This window comes from Capricornis sumatraensis, chromosome 17 (genome assembly GCF_032405125.1).
Source record: "Capricornis sumatraensis isolate serow.1 chromosome 17, serow.2, whole genome shotgun sequence".
In the NCBI taxonomy this organism is placed as follows: Eukaryota; Metazoa; Chordata; class Mammalia; order Artiodactyla; family Bovidae; genus Capricornis; species Capricornis sumatraensis.
In genome coordinates, this window is record NC_091085.1 from 38505842 (window position 1) to 38524823 (window position 18982).

Sequence of the window (18982 nt, forward strand, 5' to 3'; positions counted from 1 at the left end):
GAACCAGAGCATGTGTTAAGTTGGTCAAGCAATAATTTGCATCTGGTACGGCAGCTACAATTGAAGTCACCAACTGGTTAAACTTAGGATATTCTGTGGTTATTCTCCAAGATCTGTCTCTCTTCTGCACAAGCCCAAATTAGTGAATTGAATGAGGATGTGGTGCAACTCATCACCCCTGTATCTTTCAAGTCCTAGATAGTGTCATTTATCTCCACAATCTGTCCTCTAATGAGGTAATTTTTTTGGTTTACTATTTCCCTAGGTAGAGACAGTTCTAGTGGCTTCTATTTGGCCTTTTCAAACATTTTAGGTCTTATCTCACGAGCCAGGGAATCAGTGTAGGGATTCTGCCAGCTGAACGTATCTGTTCCAGTTATGCATTCGACAAGTGGAGAAATAACCACACAATGGCTTTAAGAATCAGTTGGGCCCATTGTGAAGTGGACCTGAGCTAAAACATCATTCATCACCTGGAGTTAAGTCTCTACTCTGGTGGACCACAGTGACATTTTGGGTCTCCTAGAATTAGTGTCAGTTCAGAAATAGTGTCAAGTAGTCCCCCCAGAGTCCTTCCTTTTTCTTAATGTCTAGTTACCCTGGTAAAAGAGTGTGGATTCCGTTAGTGTAGACTTGGAGAAAGGTTAGCCATAAATTTTTTTATCAGTGTAAAAGGATCCTTTCTCAAAGGGACCCAGCATCTTCCTCATTACAGAAATTCTAGGTTAGTCAACTGGCTCTAATCAGGGAATTAATAAAAAGACCGTGGGTCATTACTGTTATGATTCAGGTTATCTTTTTATTCACTTGACCTCAAACCTTCCTGCTTATATAGATCAAGTAAGAATTTAGTGAGCCTTCTTACATATTTCACTTCTAGGAATACTGTGACCAACCAGTCAATGCCATTGGTCTGTATGAGTCAGACTGTTCTGTTTTTGTTTGTTTTACTTTATTTAATACAAGTATAGTTTATTTACAATGTTTTACTAATTTCTGCTGTACAGCAAAGTGATTCAATTATATATACATATGCACGTGTGAGTATACACACACACACACACACATATTCTTTTCCATTCCATTCCACTGATGGAATCCTGTGATTTATTTATAGTTCTCTCTGCTATATAGTAAGACCTAGTTGTTTATCCATGCTATGTATAATCTTCATCTGTTAATCTCAAAGTCTCACTTCAACCCTTTCGCGTCTTCCCCTGCCTCTTGGCAACCGTAAGTCTGTTCTCTATGTCTGTGAGTCTATTTCATAGATAAGTTCATTTGTATCATGCCTTAGATTCTACATATAAGTGAAATAATATGGTATTTTTCTTTCTCTGATTTACTTAGTTTAGTATGATAATCCCTGGATTCATCCATGTTACCTCAAATGACATTGGTTTATTCTTTTTTGTGGCTGAATATTATTCATGTGTGTGTGTGGTATGTATGTATTTTGTTGTTGTTGTTTGATTGCTAAGTCATGTCTGACTCTTTGCAACCCCATGGACTGTAGCCTGCTAGGCTTCTCTGTCTATGGGATTTTTTGCCATTTCCTTCTCCAGGTGATCTTCTTGACTCAGTGGACCGAGAGACTGAACCTGCGTCTCCTGCTTGGCAGGCAGATTGTTTACCACTGAGTCCCCTGGCAGGTCCATTCATCTGTTGATGGACATTTAGGTTGTCTCCATGTCTTGGCTATTGTGCAGAATGCTGCTGTGAGTATAGGGGTCCATGTATCTTTCTGAACTATAGTTTTGTCTGGATATATGCCCAGGAGTAGGATAGCTGGATCATATAGCAACTCTATTTTTAGTTTTCTGAGGAAGCTTGATACTGTTTTCCATAGTGTCTATGCTAACTTATATTCCCACCAGTAGTCTGGAAGGGTTTCCTTTTCTCCACACCATCTCCAGCATTTGTTATTTGTAGATTTTTTAATGATGGCCATTCTGACTGGTGTGAGGTAGTAGTACCTCATTATAGTTTTGATTTGCATTTATCTAATAAGTAGTGGGGCTTCCCAGGTGATGCTAGTGGTAAAGAACCTCCCTGCCAATGTAGGAGACATAAGAAATGTGAGTTTGATCCCTGGGTGGGAAAGATTCCCTGGAGTAGGAAATGGCAGCCCATTCCAGTATTCATGGATGGAGAATCCCATGGACAGAGGACCCTGGCAGGCTACAGTCCATGGGGTCACAAAGAGTCACACACTACTGAGCACACAAAGAATAATTAGTGATGCTAACCCTCTTTTCATGTGCCTGTTGGCCATCTGTATGTCATCTTTGGAGAAATTTCTCTTTAGGTCTTCTGCCCATTTTTTGTTTGGATTGTTTGTTTTTATCATTGAGTTGTATTCCTTGTTTATATATTTTGGAAATTAAGCCCTTCAGACTATTCCCATTTATGCTTTAACACTGTTGTGTATTACAGAATTCATGCCCAGCTTGTCTTTAGTGACTGGATGTTGCCACATGGCCCCTGCCACTTGGTCCCTCTTGGATCCCTAGATCCAGTCACTTCCATCACATTTAGGTTTCTCAGCTCACTGATGGTAAGTCACACTGTAAGTTCTCGCCTACAGAGAAGAGTAGTCAAACAGCACTTCAAGGACTCTGGAGCTCATCTCACAAAATTTTTTCACAGTATTGGTGAGAAGCAAATTTTCTAGACCATCCCAATGTGGGTAAATAGGTCTTATGTGACAAATCCACTATAATGTTTACATATACCTGAGCCATTTAATTCTTTGCTTTATATTAAATCAAGGTTCAGTTCAGTTTAGTCGCTCAGTAGTGTCTGACTCTTTACGACCACAAGGACTACAGCACTCCAGGCCTCCCTGTCCATCAAAAACTCCTGTACCCATACTCATGTCAGTTGAGTCGGTGATGCCATCCAACCGTCTCATCCTCTGTCATCCCCTTCTCCGTCTGCCCTCAATCTTTCCCAGCATCAGGGTCTTTTCAAATGAGGCAGTTCGTCGCATCAGGTGGCCAAAGTATTGGAGTTTCAGCTTCAACAGCAGTCCTTTCAATGAACACCCAGGACTGATCTGCTTTAGAATGGACTGGTTGGATCTCCTTGCAGTCCAAGGGACTCTCAAGAGTCTTCTCCAACACCACAGTTCAAAAGCATCAATTCTTCAGTGCTCAGCTTTCTTTACAGCCCAACTCTCACATCCATACATGACCACTGGAAAAACCATAGCCTTGACTAGACGGACCTTTGTTGGCAAAGTAATGTCTCTGCTTTTTAATATGCTGTCTAGGTTGGTCATAATTTTCTTTCCAAGGAGTAAGTGTCTTTTAATTTCATGGCTGCAATCACCATTTGCAGTGATTTTGGAGCCCAAAAAATAAAGTCAGCCACTGTTTCCACTGTTTCCCCATCTATTTGCCATGAAGTGACTGGACTGGATGCCATGGTCTTAATTTTCTGAATGTTGAGCTTTAAGCCAACATTTTCACTCTCCTCTTTCACTTTCATCAAGAGGCTGTTTAGTTCTTCACTTTCCGCCATAAGGGTGGTGTCATTTGCATATCTGAGGTTATTGATATTTCTCCTGGCAGTCTTGATTCCAGCTTGTGCTTCATCCAGTCCAGCATTTCTCATGATGTACTCTGCATATAAGTTAAATAAGCAGGGGAACAATATACAACCTTGAGGTGCTCCTTTCCAAGGCAGATCAGGTATTTTCAACTTGCTCACTTTGGTGGGCCCCTTTTTCATCATATTCTAGCCAACTAACCAACCAACCAAAATCCTTTCTACCTCCTCAAGCTGCAACATTAAATGCAGAATGTCTGCTTATTGAGCCCTATCAGTATATTCAAACTTATTCAGTTTTGTTTATTTTTTTCCACCATTATCCCACACTTAGTATCCATTCTCACACATGTTCCCCAGATTTCTGTCTGCATCAATTAGAAAACTCAAGTAGGTCTTTTGGAGTATAGTGCATCTATGATGAGTCACACTTATAACTTCATCTTTAGGGCCTACTAGGACTTGGATTAACCATAAGTCTTATGGGGTTGTGGGGGTGTTTCCTGTGGAGACTCAACATTGTCTTGCTCAGCAACTACCTCATGAGAGACTATTACAGCTTCCTCATGCAATGCCTGGTTAATCTCCTCAGATGGAGGGTGCTGAGGCCACTCCCACTGGGCTAGAGAGGCCACTTTCACTGTCTGAAATGTCAGCATTTAAAGGCTCAGTGTCCCTAGATTCATCAGGATCTTCCCACATGTCCTTATTCCAACTTGAATGATCTCACATTTTCCCAGTCAGTGTCCTAACATTAACAGTAGAATAGCTATGAGGTCGGGAGGTCAACTTGGTTATAATTCAGCCAATCACAGGATGAGGTTCTGAATTTCATTTCTAGCAGTCTCAGACTACAGGAGATAGACATCACCTTCAGAGCACATAGAGAAGCTATCAGAACATTTATGTGGCACTTGAGGTGGAAATTTGAAGCCCTGAAGTCATCATTTTTTAAAAACAAATGATGTCTTTAGAAGCCCTGAACCATGTTATTTTTGTTTATTATTAAAAAATTTTACCGTTAGTTAGATGTAATCAATACATATTATGGGAATATATGAGAATTTTCAGAGTATAATTTTAAATTTACATTACAGAATTTTCACAGTAATGCATATAGTACTGTCCCCTTGCATAGCAATGTGCTAATGCATGTCTGCACATATGTGAAGTGTGTGTGTCTTTATGTGGAGAGAATAAGCCAGGAAGATATAAAAGTGAAAAGTGAGTTTGTTTTCTTTTTCTGGAAAAGAGGAATAGAAGTTAAGGGAAAGGAGGTTAAATGGGGTTTCCAAATTTAGGTTATAAAGTTTACATAAACTTTTACATTAGAAAGTGTTGGTTGATTTGTTGATCCAAAAATGAAATCATTTATTGCTTAAAAGATAAAAAGCATTTGATACATCATTGAATACTATATGTATTTTTCTTTACATGTGAAAACAAAATATAAATTATAGAGTAAACCCAGTTATTTTTCTAAGGGTCAATTGCTGGCAATCCCTATTGGGTACCTGCTTTTACCTTAGGATCTAAATATACCCACAATAAAATAACAGTAACAATAGCAGCACAGGAAACTTTTCTTCCAAAGAAAGTTTCATTGTCTTTATTATGTCTAAACCCTTATTGAAAACATCTGTGCATGCCTACATAAAAATTTATAATTTCTTTTCACTTTCTAACCAAACATTCTAATTTTAAAATTGGATATGGGAAACTCCATGTTTGTCCACTGTTGAGAAAAAAAAAATTGAGAAAAGAAAACATGACACATTTATTTTCAGGATCAATGAAACATGTGACAGTTGTGGATATGAGTGAACACTGAAGTTACAGTTTCGCATTTGTGACAGTTCTTATAATCTAATTTTAAATGGTTTTCTTATAGATAAGATATTGCATAGGATCATGTCCTAGGAAATTACAAAATAAATTCTTAAGATTTACATTTTTTTTCTGGATAAAAAGAGATGAAAATTTCAGAAATGAAACTTGCCTCTCCTAAGTTAACAGTTATCCATGATTCTTTGTTTATCATTTTATTTCTGGTGTACCACATAATCTTATGAAGAAAACACTGGTCCGGGTAAAGGAAATTTGGGGGTAGAAAACAACAATTTATATCAAATTATATAACTTCTTTTATTCAGTCTTTTCAGTAGTCAATATCTCAATTAAGCTCTATATTTCAGTTCTGTTAACCATATTTTCCTGTATTAAAATTTGTCATTTTCCAGTGGTTTTAATTATTTTCCCTCGTATTACTGAATCCAATGTTATTACATCAGATATATCATTGCTCAATATTGGAAAAAAAAATTAAAACTTTCTAGACTTATTAGAAAATATTTGTTTGAATTATTCATTTTTTCTAAATTTTATTAAAAACTAAAACATGTTATACTTTGGGGAAATCTTTTTTTGACATTTTATTTTATTTTATTTTACTTTATAATACTGTATTGGTTTTGCCATACATTCACATGACTCCGCTACGGGTGTACATGAGTTTCCAATCCTGAACCCCCCTCCCACCTCCCACCCCATGTCATCTCTCTGGATCATCCCCATGCACCAGACCCAAGCATCCTGTATCCTGTATCGAACCTAGACTGGTGATTCATTTCTTACATAATAGTATACATGTTTCAGTGCCATTCTCCCAAATCATCCCACCCTCCCCCTCTCCCACAGAGTCCAGAAGTCTGTTCTTTACATCTGTGTCTCTTTTGCTGTCTCGCATACAGGGTTAGTCATTACCTTCTTTCTAAATTCCATATATATGTGTTAGTATACTGTATTGGTGTTTTTCTTTCTGGCTTACTTCACTCTGTATAATCGGCTCCAGTTTCATCCACCTCATTAGAATTGATTCAAATGTATTCTTTTTAATGGCTGAGTAATACTCCATTGTGTATATGTACCACAGCTTTCTTATCCATTCATCTGGTGATGGACATCTAGGTTGCTTCTTCCCTGGTGGCTCAGAGGTTAAAGCCTCTGCCCGCAAGGTGGGAGACCCGGGTTCAATCCCTGGGTCGGGAAGATCCCCTGGAGAAGGAAATAGCAACTCACTCCAGTATTCTTGCCTGCGAATCCCATGGATGGAGGAGCCTGGTAGGTTACAGTCCACGGGGTCGCAAAGAGTCGGACACGACTGAGTGACTTCACTTCACTTCACTTCACTTCCATGTTCTGGCTATTATAAACAGTGCTGTGATGAACATTGGGGTACATGTGTCTCTTTCAATTCTGGTTTCCTCGGTGTGTATGCCCAACAGTGGGATTGCTGGGTCATAAGGCAGTTCTATTTGCAATTTTTTAAGGAATCTCCACACTGTTCTCCATAGTGGCTGTACTAGTTTGCATTCCCACCAACAGTGTAAGAGGGTTCCCTTTTCTCCACACCCTCTCCAGCATTTATTGCTTGTAGACTTTTGGATCGCAGCCATTCTGACTGGCGTGAAATGGTACCTCGTTGTGGTCTTGATTTGCATTTCTCTGATAATGAGTGATGTTGAGCATCTTTTCATCTGTTTGTTAGCCATCCGTATGTCTTCTTTGGAGAAATGTCTATTTAGTTCTTTGGCCCATTTTTTGATTGGGTTGTTTATTTTTCTGGAATTGAGCTGCATAAGTTGCTTGTATATTTTTGAGATTAGTTGTTTGTCAGAATACTGGAAATAAAAGCAAAAATAAATAAATGGGATTTAATTAAAATTAAAAGCTTCTGCACAGCAAAGGAAACTATAAGCAAGGTGAAAGGACAGCCTTCGGAATGGGAGAAAATAATAGCAAATGAATCAACTGGGGAAATCATTTTAAAGATGAACACTTTTCTACATCACTACCTATTTTATATTTGCACTTATATGCAGCTAAGCATCATAAAAATCAATAATATGCCTTAGTTAGCTTTCACCCACTCACTCAGTAGCTTAAGCTAGTGATTCTCAAGCCCACCGGAATAAAGACTCTTTCAGGTTTTACACAAAATGTAATTTTATAATACACTTTGCATGCATGTGTGCTAAACTGCTCCAGTCATGTCCTAGTCTTTGCAACCCTATGGACTGTAGCCTGTCAGGCTCCTCTGTCTATGGATTCTCCAGGCAAGAATCCTGATGTGGGTCACCATGCCCTCCTCCAGGGGTTCTTCCCCACCAGGGGTCGAACCTGTGTCTCCTGCATTGACAACTGGGTTCCTTACTACTGGGAAGCCCCGATATACACTTTACTGAAAAGAAATTAGTAAATACCATAATTTTATTCTCATAATACAACTTCAAAAAGAAAGCAAAGCATACCATATATAAAGTCCTAATGGTAATATGAAATATAAATAAGGAAGTAATTCATAATAAATATATTTTATGGTAAATATGTGTTGTCATGACAACACTAGGAAGTATAATGTAGAAAACACACACATATGTACTCACTGAACTAGGAACCAGGGAAAATCTGCATGTACAGAAACAAACTGATGTGCATTAGATGTTAGCAGTTCAAGTACTTTTGACATAGTGATGCTGTTAATGCAAAGTAATTCTTGATGCGCTTCCAAACCAAACAAATAGAATTTTAAATTGATTTATCAGCAGTTACTTTCTATGAATAATAAACCACAAAAGAATGCTCTGTATTTTTTATTTAAAATGAAGTTAGTTTCTAAGTTCGAATACTTGTAAATACATGTCCCATCCAGGCGGAAGTCTAGTGAAAGTAAGTGTTAGTTGCTCAGTTGTGTCCAACTGTTTGCGACCCCATGGACTATACCTCTGTCCATGGCATTCTCCAGGCAAGAATACTAGAGTCGGTTGCCATTCTCTTCTCCAGGGAATCTTTCCAACCCAGGGATTGAACCCAGGTCTCACACACTGCAAGCAGATTCTTAACCATCTAAACCAAAATGTCTAGTAAGACATTTGTAACTCAGGTAGATTTCTAGGTAATTCTTTGTTGTGCAGGACTGTTATATACATTGCAGCATGTTTGCTATCTGTAGCCTCTTTCTGTTTAAACAAAACACCAATAATGCCTCACTTACCTCCATAAATTTAAAAATGCTCCAAGGAGAATAACTATTGTAGAGATATCTTTCTCTCAGGATAATGTCCTGAATAATTTTTTAAGCATGCTGAGTGTTGTCACTGTGTTTTATATTGTACTGAATGTGACAATATATATCATAAATTATGTATTTATGACACTACATAAACATAAAACATAGTGATATTCAATTCATTCTCCTAGTTGCTTTTATTCAGTCAGTGCTGTCCTGTGAGAACCCTGTACAGTAAAGAGTATGTTTCATATAGGTTGTCAAGAAACTCAGAATTTACTGTCAAGCTGAACTATAGCAAATTATATGAAGCCCTTCATCTAGATTTTTTGAAATGAATCTTATTTCAGGGACAATATGTTGGTTTCGGGATGAAATTCTTATTGCTTTCTAGTGTGCCATCATTTTATGTGTGTATATCCTATAAGCTACCTTAATTCTTCTGTATAAAAAAATAGTTAGAAATAGCAGTGTGCTGAGATAGAATATATGATATATGCAGCATGCATCAAATCCTTAGAGGCATAGGTTTTATCTAATATCGAAGCATTCCACAACAATTTTGGAAACTAGGATAAAAATATTGTTAGCAGTATTTGGAAATTAAGATTATACTACTGGTTAATAATTTATTCACTTTATAACAATTTAGTGAAAATTGGTTGATGTAATGAATAGGGATCAGATTTTATGTTTCTTACATAAAATTTCATTATATTCATCTCACACTTTATTTGACTATCTGTCTCAACGTTAAAGAATTGTGACATAGAAATATTGAAAGTCATGCTTCTTTGAAAATATAGAAGACTAGGTTAAAGATATGGGATCACATGGGATTACTAAATTACATGATAAGGGAATATATCAGGAGTGAATAACTTTCTTTGTCAATTTTTGGTAGAATAATTTTCTTCTAAGTGGAGAAAATCAGGTTGGTAGGATATTTGGCCAATTGAATAACTGACATTGGAGCTTTCAAAACAGGAATTTTTAAAATATGCATAGTTTTATGTGTGATCAATTGTGAAAAAGATTTTGATTTGACTTGATAGGATATGAACACTGTCCATAGAGATAGAAGATATAGTTCCATGTCTAGATTTTCCTGTGGAATTATGAAAAGATAACCACTGTGAAAATTATAAATGATACATTTTGTTAGAACTAGCTGATTGCATTAGAAGCCTCAAGAACCTCTTTGTGTCAGCACAGTATGGTATGGTACAAGCACAGTATGGTATGGTACAAGCACAGCATGGTAGACACATGATATTGGTATATAAGAAAGATATGGTTTATCATAATAAAATCCAGTTCATTCTATGAAGATACTGAGTACTTGCTTTTATCATAGAGGCAGAATTCTTTAATTATATGATAAAATGTCTGACATTTGATGACAAGATGTAACAGGATTTAGAGACTATACTGGAAGAAACACAAAGTGGAATCAAGATTGCCGGGAGAAATATCAATAACCTCAGATATGTGGATGACACCACCCTTATGGCAGAAAGTGAAGAGGAACTAAAAAGCCTCTTGATGAAAGTGAAAGTGGAGAGTGAAAAAGTTGGCCTAAAGCTCAACATTCAGAAAATGAAGATCATGGCCTCTGGTCCCATCACTTCATGGGAAATAGATGGGGAAACAGTGGAAATAGTGTCAGACTTTATTTTTTGGGGCTCCAAAATCACTGCAGATGATGATTGCAGCCATGAAATTAAAAGACGCTTACTCCTTGAAAGAAAAGTTATGACCAACCTAGATAGTATATTCAAAAGCAGAGACATTACTTTGCCGACTAAGGTCCGTCTAGTCAAGGCTATGGTTTTTCCTGTGGTCATGTATGGATGTGAGAGTTGGACTGTGAAGAAGGCTGAGCACCGAAGAATTGATGCTTTTGAACTGTGGTGTTGAAGAAGACTCTTGAAGAGTCCCTTGGACTGCAAGGAAATCCAACCAGTCCATTCTGAAGGAGATCAACCCTGGGATTTCTTTGGAAGGAATGATGCTAAAGCTGAAACTCCAGTACTTTGGCCACCTCATGTGAAGAGTTGACTCATTGGAAAAGACTTTGATGCTGGGAGGGATTGGGGGCAGGAGGAGAAGGGAACGACAGAGGATGAGATGGCTGGATGGCATCACTGACTCAATGGAAGTGAGTCTGAGTGAACTCTGGGAGTTGGTGATGGACAGAGAGGCCTGGCGTGCTGCGATTCATGGGGTCGCAAAGATTTGGACGCAAAGATTTGGACGCAACTGAACTGAACTGAAGACTATACATAGAAATCTTATAATTTTCCAAGATGTGTAATAACATATCTTGAAAAATCTCTGAAGACCTTTGTCATATTAAATCTTTATTCTCTTTTTCCTGGTCTTCATCATGTTTTATTTCATTGTAAAATTTTGGTTTATCTTATCTTTGGTTTATCTTAAGCAGCCATGCCTGTGCAAATGTGTGTGTGTGCGTGTACATGCATGTGTATGTGCACATACACACAAAGCCAGATTGAAATTTTCACACTTCACCTAGAAAAGAGACTCTTTAGCTTATTACTATCAAGTTAGCTTAAATAAATCACTTTATTCTTAATTTTATTATCAATAAAAATGAAAATAGAATGACATTGTTATTGTTATTTGATATCTTTCCAGGGTATAAAAAGACAGTGCAGTAGAGTAGACAGCAGCATTGGTTCTGGGATCAGATTGCATGGATTTTACACAAGTCTCTCAGTTTGGCAAGTATGCGAACTTGGTACCACCAGTGGGAATAATAAAAAATCTCTCTCATTTGTTGTCACAAGGACTTGAATTCAGTTAAAATGTTTAGAAAAATGTGGTTCCAGGTATAGCCTAAAGTTAATCATTGTTAATTTACTGCCTGGCTTACTTCTAGACATAAAATAGGCAAGGGACTTTCTATTCTGTATTAAAGTAATAATATCCCACAGAATATTAGTATAATGAGGAGGAATCATGCAAAATAATCAGTATGTTCCTTTTTAATGACTCCAGTTGAATAAAATCTTAGACTTCATTTTATAACCTTCATGCACAGCTTTGCACATTTTTGTCTTCATAGTTAATGGTAGATCGTAATTTAAACATAATGATGCTTGAGGAATTGCCACTCACAGGACTACACTCAAAGGATGAATAAAGGAAGTTTTCTAAACAGGGAGTCAAAAATAAAAGAAGCAATGTAGGAATATCAGAAAACACAGTAAGCCAAAATGGGGAGTAAATAAAATACTGTTTGTTTCTCTTGTTGAGGTTTCAAAATTATATTTCATGATTGGAGCAGAAAAAAAATTTAGCAGTGTTTTAGTGATTCTGATTTATTTAGAAAAACTAGTTTTTAAAGGAAAATTGTTATGATAAAAATAAAAGAACATAAAGGAAGATTAGATTTCTACACTTCATTGGAACTAATAATATTGATAGTGTTACATATATATGCAACTTATTCCGAGAGCAACCATGAAAGTTATAGAAAGAGATACACTCAAAAACACTACAAATAAATCAGGATAAGATTCTAAAAAAAATGTTCAAATACCAAGGTGAAGGCAGAGAAATGAAAATCAGAAAGAACAAACAAAAAATCGTGCTGATTTATTCATAATTACATTTTTAGTAACCTAAAGAAATAATTGAAAAAGTGGTCAAATTGTCTTTGAAATTATGAGTATTATCCAGTAGTCTGTCTGATAAAATATGATTTGTAATATTGAATAACTGTAAAAGAAGGAAATAGTTAAATAAAATATTGCATATATTATTTGCAGGCACTAAAACCATATTCTAAACATGTTTATAATGATAGTAAAAATAGTAAAATATATATAATATTGTCATCTTATATGAAAGTTACCAATATTTGTTCCACACATATTTTTTGCCTTTTTACTTAAGTAAAATATAATATAGCTACAGAAAAGCATATTGTATAAATTTACATTGTATCATATTATGTTGTTTGTGTATTTACATAGATAAAAATTATAAGACATTTTACAAATATTAATAGGGTTTATCTCTGGAAATGGCATGTGATGTTTTTCTCCAAATATAGTGCTAAGGAATTTGAATCTAATTAAAGAAACCCAAAATGAAGAAGTACTCCTGATTGTCATCAGATGTAGGGGTTGATTTAGGTAAAGGAACATAACTGATCAAAACGAGTGGACCCCTTGAGATGCATTTGACCTGGACAATTCCTTCAATAATCTGATCTAGCAGGCTCAATTTCTCCACATTCCCTCTAGTCCAGTCCCATTAAATCATTCTAAAGAGGTTAAATAACAGACATCCCAACCCAGATGCCAAAAAGTATTTGATGATGGGTTAGATCTGCCAAGCAATCATTGCTATTCATCGGTAAAATTAGATGTCCATGTGAATGTGTATATAGAAGGAAATTTCAGTATGTATTGTAACTGTGTGTGGCAGTCTGTTGCCATGAAACGCTCACTTCTCTGATATTTACTGTCAGACTTCATTCACAGATATTTCACAGGCAGATGGTTTCTTTCACTGGCTCAGGAGCCACTTCAAAGTGTTTTGATTCCTGACCAAGTCGTATATCATACTTCCTTTAGGAAGATTTTCTTCCCAGCTGCCTACTTTAAAATAAAATCAAGAATAATCAGAAGGTTGCACAACCCTTTCAGCTTAACTATCTTCAAAGAGCAGACAGCGAAATCTTCTTTACCATAGAGAAGTATTGGAAATTAAATAATATCTAACACTTCTTTAAAGGCAAAATTAGCATCATGGGAGAGGCTCTTATTAAGACAACTGACAGAAAATGTAACAGGAAAATCCACAGAGATTAGTGTTTGTCATTTCCATTATTTTCAAACTAAAACTGAAGGCATTGAATATACTGTTTTTTCTCTTAATTTGCATTCAGCCAACCCATTCAGCCCTAAATTCTTTCAGCATTAGAACATTTTCCCCTGCTTGATCAGAATCTGGAAGTTGTAAGATATATTAACTTTTTATAATGTGAGTTTAAAATTGGGAAGAAGTTTTCTAGGAAAAATTGTTTTCATTATTATTGAAATAGTTTAAGTTTATAGAAAAGTATGATTTTGAAATAAGATTAAAATATAAGATAAATATTAGTGAAAATTATTATAACAAACATAAAGCAATCATTTTGAATTTTCAGTTCTTATAACATCATCTGTGGTGTTTCTTTGGTGGTCTTGTTCATTCAAATTTGGTTGTAATTATTGCACATAGTTTAGGGACAGACTCCCCCATCTGGATTTGGGGAAGCTGCCTTTAAAAGTGCCTCTTTTGTGCAGGTGATAGGCAATTCTGATAAATTTCAGCTATCACTGGTGAATATAATACAAACTTATATAATATTAATTTCAATAATTAAAAGGGCTGACCTAAAAGAAGCAAAAGAATAAATTCAAATTGTTATTCTAAGAGTACATTCTATTTAAGTTTTTCATACTAACAAATAAATAAATAATGACATTTGGGTCTCTTGCCCTCTCCTCCATTACTTATTTTTTTTAGATGTAATCACAGTCACCTGAAATTAAAAAAATAAAAATAAAAAACAGTCATCACAGGCTATAAATATCACAATACTCATACAAATAATAAGAATAATTGTATTAGCTGTCAGGAGTGTATGATAATTTTTAAAAAATCAAGTATCAGCCTCTTTGATTACTTCTTCATATGACAGTAATCCTGTTATACAAATTTCAGTAGTAAGAATAGAAAAATAATTAAGAACTTCTTTAAAATTATTATCATCAGCAGTTTGCATAATTCTCTTCTTCACAATTTGTTATCATAATGTCCAAAAAGTTTTTATGATCCTTCCCAAATATGGTAAAGCTTTTATCAAGTTTCTTTTAAAGCTGCTAAATTTCCTGACATATGTGATACAACCAATAGTCCTTTTATATCTGAAAGATGGGTGGAGTGGCATATTGAAGGGGAAATACATTCTTTGCAGTCATTAGTGCTGGACGATGGCTCGCAGGAATATAAGTATACACTGAAATACTGTGAACCACAAAAATATATCCCACTAAGCCAAAACTAAATATACTTCCAACTCAACTTCCTTTTACCAGATCCCTCAAAATGACTGTGGCCGCTGCAATGCTACCTTAGATGAAAGATTGTGTCTGAGGGAGGTCTGAGTGGAAAAAGACAGTACACTTTACAATTGTGGTTAAAGTATCTTACTCTTGCACATTTCACAAAAACATATGACCGTGAAAACAGATTTCTAGAATCCCCTCTTGGGGCTTTGAAATGGGCTCTTGTAGGCAAAAGGTCCTTCAGCTTGAGCTTCATTAGCTTTATGGCAAGGATCCTTATGCATATCCTTATTATATTTTCACATACATCCCCACACTTTCCTGTTACCCCTGTCTTCTCATATTGCTCATATTTTAAGCCTAGATTTCCTTGTCTGTTTCTCCACTGTCCTCTGGACAGGGAAAATATAGAGTTTCATCATGTATTTCAGTGCCTATCAAAGTACCTAGCAAAGAGATGCTAATTAAAACATAAAGGGAAAAAAGCTTTATAGTTCCTGTAATTAAAAATAAATATATAAATATATTGTAACTGAAAATCTGTACATGAAATAACCAAAATAAATTGAAAGCACAATTAAGTACTTAACAAGGAAGAGCAAGTAATATATAATAACGATTTGGATAACGTTGGTAGCTATGAAGCTGGGGACAAAGGATGTTTCAGAATCTACCTTGCTGAGCTAGAGTTGGCAGAACTTGTTGATGGATTGAAACCCGTGAAAAGAGGGAAAATATCAAGCATTTAGTTAAACCATTTGTATAGAGTGGAACTAAAAAGAAAAAGACTGAAAAAAAATTAGGTTTTAGGTGGGAAGTCAAAGACTTAATATTTTGACATGTTGAGAATTTTATATGCTTGTGAGATAGTTAAGATTAGATGTCAAGTAGGCATTTCAGAGTAGTTTATAGCAGAAAAGACAAAAAACCCTCATGATATCAGAGAGTAGAGGCAATGGCTTTGACAAACAGCCCCTCAATAATCTAATATAGCCATGGAAGTCAGAGATAAGGGGAAGCAGGGGGTCAGTATTGGAGAGTGATCAGTAGATGAGGCAGTGTAGAAGAGGAGTCTATTGTGAGAGGAAATTCCATAGTTTAGCAGTGGGTGTCTGAGTTAGTGGGAAGCGCAGATGTGCTTGATGACAAATTACAATCTGAGTGAACTGCTAATACCAAAGACCCACTAAGCACTAAATGTGACAGAATCATATTTATTGACCTTATACAATGAAGAGGGCAACCCAGATGAACCACGGAATGCCAGTGGACAAGAGGAAGGAGGGAAGCATCTTTTGCATGGTTTGGGATCCTTCTGAGGGATTCTGAGGTGGAGACAAAGGGAAGTTTAAATCAGTTGTGTCTCTGTGGTCAGACTGTGTGTGTGCTCAGTCACTTAGTCGTGTGTGACTATTTGCAACTCCATGGACTGTAGTCCACAAGACTCCTCTGTCCATGGGATTTTCCAGGCAAGAATACTGGAGTCAGTTGCCATTCCTCCTCCAGGGGTATCTCCCCAACCCAGGGATTGAACCTACATCTCTTGAATTGGCAGGTGAATTCTTTACCACTAGGAAACTCTGTGATTAGATTAGGAAATGGAATATTAAGTAGATACAGGTTGCTGCCATGAGGTGAGAATGGTTTAGCATTTGGGTATACCAGGTGTTACATGAGTATAGCAAAGTGGGTCTGTGAACATCATTGTTAAGAATGCTGGAGTTACATAGTGGTTGTTCTGTCCTTTTACAGCTCCTGCATGCCCTCGGGAGAAACAGTGTTCCCTATTAACTTTTCAGCCAGCGTTGTTAAGCATTCTTTCTCACAGTGTTTACAGTGAGGTTACTTGTTTTGTGTTCAGTGTCAGCTGCTTTTCAGGTGCTCAGTCCCAGCTAAATTTTAACTCTCCTGCAGAAGTTGGAGAGGCCATGTTAATAGACATGGCTGCTTTAGGGAAGAAACCAGCAAAGTTGGTCCAGTGGCAAACACTGGAAGGTACAATGGAGAGAGGAACCTGAAGGCAGGTGTCTGACAGGTGCCTTTGTTTCTTTAACTGAGGGATTTATGATCATGATGCTATTCACGCCTCTATATTTTACATTCTTTGAACTAGAAATTCTGCTTCTAGAAATATATCCCAAGAAATCATACACAGATGTACACAGGGTTTTATGCAAAGATGTTCATCACCACATTGTTTATTTTACCCAGATGTTAGTTAAAATCACTCTGTATTTTGAGGATCAAAAAAGATTAACTCAATTGGCCTCTTTTTGAGGGCCCATATATTTTAATATAATTGGTTTCCTTCAAACAGTTTTTCATTTTCCAAATGTTTTCCCTAAATTTCCATGTGGATCTGAATTTTTCCTCCAGTAGAGTTTCAAGTGCAAGTAATGTCCCAAACCTCTCCTCTCCACTCCAAAATTAGCCAAATTTCATTTTTGTTTGACTCCTGTTTCTCCTATAATACACTTTTCTGTGAATAGTAGGTTTCCTTGGAGTTTTGTGATGCAGAGTTTATTTATCTTGTTCAAATGATTTAAAACAAACTTTGCTATTCTTAACTTTTTGTCTCAATCTCAACAGTTATCATAAGGTCCCCTTTATGACTGCTCTTAAATCTTCTTATTTGTCTCTACACTAGAGTTAATAACCTAGAAAGAAAGCCTCAAAACATGAAAGAGTTTGCAAATGAAATGCTAAGGGCAAGTTGTATTATTATGAGTAAAATAATGTTATTCCCTGTTGTCACTAACTTCTGAACTATTAGCAGTAACTGTGAGTTTGTCACCAAAAGCAATTTCTTTGATGTAAATTTGTTCAATTACAATTTCTGTAAAAATTCTGAAATACTGTTTACTCTGTAACTCCTTTGGAATTATGATTTTAATTATACCCAGAGTATAATCTGCTTATTTAAAGCTTAATTTAAAGGTCCATTTATTTCAACATAATTGTTTTTTCTTATAATTTCTGTATTTTATTTATATAAGAGCACTATTGTGAGCAGAGGTCCATGTGTGATAACTGTGATTCTTTGTTTGAGATGTGGGGCAAACCCTATACCTATGGGTAGAATTTGGACTTTCCTCAACAGAAAGTTGACTTTTTCAATGTCAGTCATTATGGGAAGAAATTGATCATGGAAAATAAAATATGAATTTTAAAGATAGGATACCATTTTCTCTCACTGAGTTCTGTGAATAACTAGGTCTAATTCTGAGAAATGTGTATAACAGAAAGAGACTTCTCCTGGTAAAGAGATGTCATCTGACCCCATCCTGTGGAGAAAGGCAGTGGACCTGGGCAAGCAGCTGCTTCAGGAATCTTAAATCATACCTCAGTTAGCAGCTTCTTAGGGGACTCCTGTCTGTCAGTCTCCATAAATGACATGCTGTGTTGTTTTTCTCTTCAGTAATCTGTATTTTCTGAATGACTTAGAGGCAACCAGAAGATACCGCTTCTTCTCTCTCTTAAAGTTAGATAAGGTCTGAGAAACTTTGTAGTTGTTATGGTATAATTTGCAATTCAAATTTAATTTAAAATCTAACAGTAAGAAAATAATCTATAGATGATGGTGCTGGTGGTGGTGGTTTAGTTGCTAAGCTGTATACAGCTGTTTTGATTCCATGGACTATAGCCTGCCAAGCTCCTCTGTCCCTGGAATTCTCCAGGCAAGAATACTGGAGTGGGTTGCCATTTCCTTCTGCAGCAGATCTTCCCTATCCAGGGATTGTACCCATACCCACATCTCCTGCTTTGCAGGTGGATTCTTTACCACCACAGGAGCCCATGAACTTTGAAATGAGTATAGATAAATATGCAGTGCATTCCATCAGAAACAGAACTTTTCCTCTAAAATTTCTATCATTCGAAATACATCAAATTTTAGAAAATCTTTTAAAATATGTTTATTTCACTAAGAGTAAACCTTGGAGAAATTATTTAACTTGCCTATTCTCCAGTTTACTCATATGTAAGATTCAGATTATGTGATGGCTAATTTCATATGTCAACATGACTGGGTGAAGGGATGCCAGATAACTGGTAGACCTTGTTTCCAAATGTGTCTTCAGAGAGATTAGCATTTGAAGTAGCAGACTGAATAAACATCTCCCTCACCAAGGCAAGTGGACATCATCCAGCCTCCTGAATAGAACAAAAGGTGAAGAAGGGCTAATTTCCGCTTGAGCTGAAACTTCCATTTTCTCCTGTCCTTGAACTCTGGCACTCCTGTTTCTTGGAGTTTCTGACTCAGACAAGAACTCAC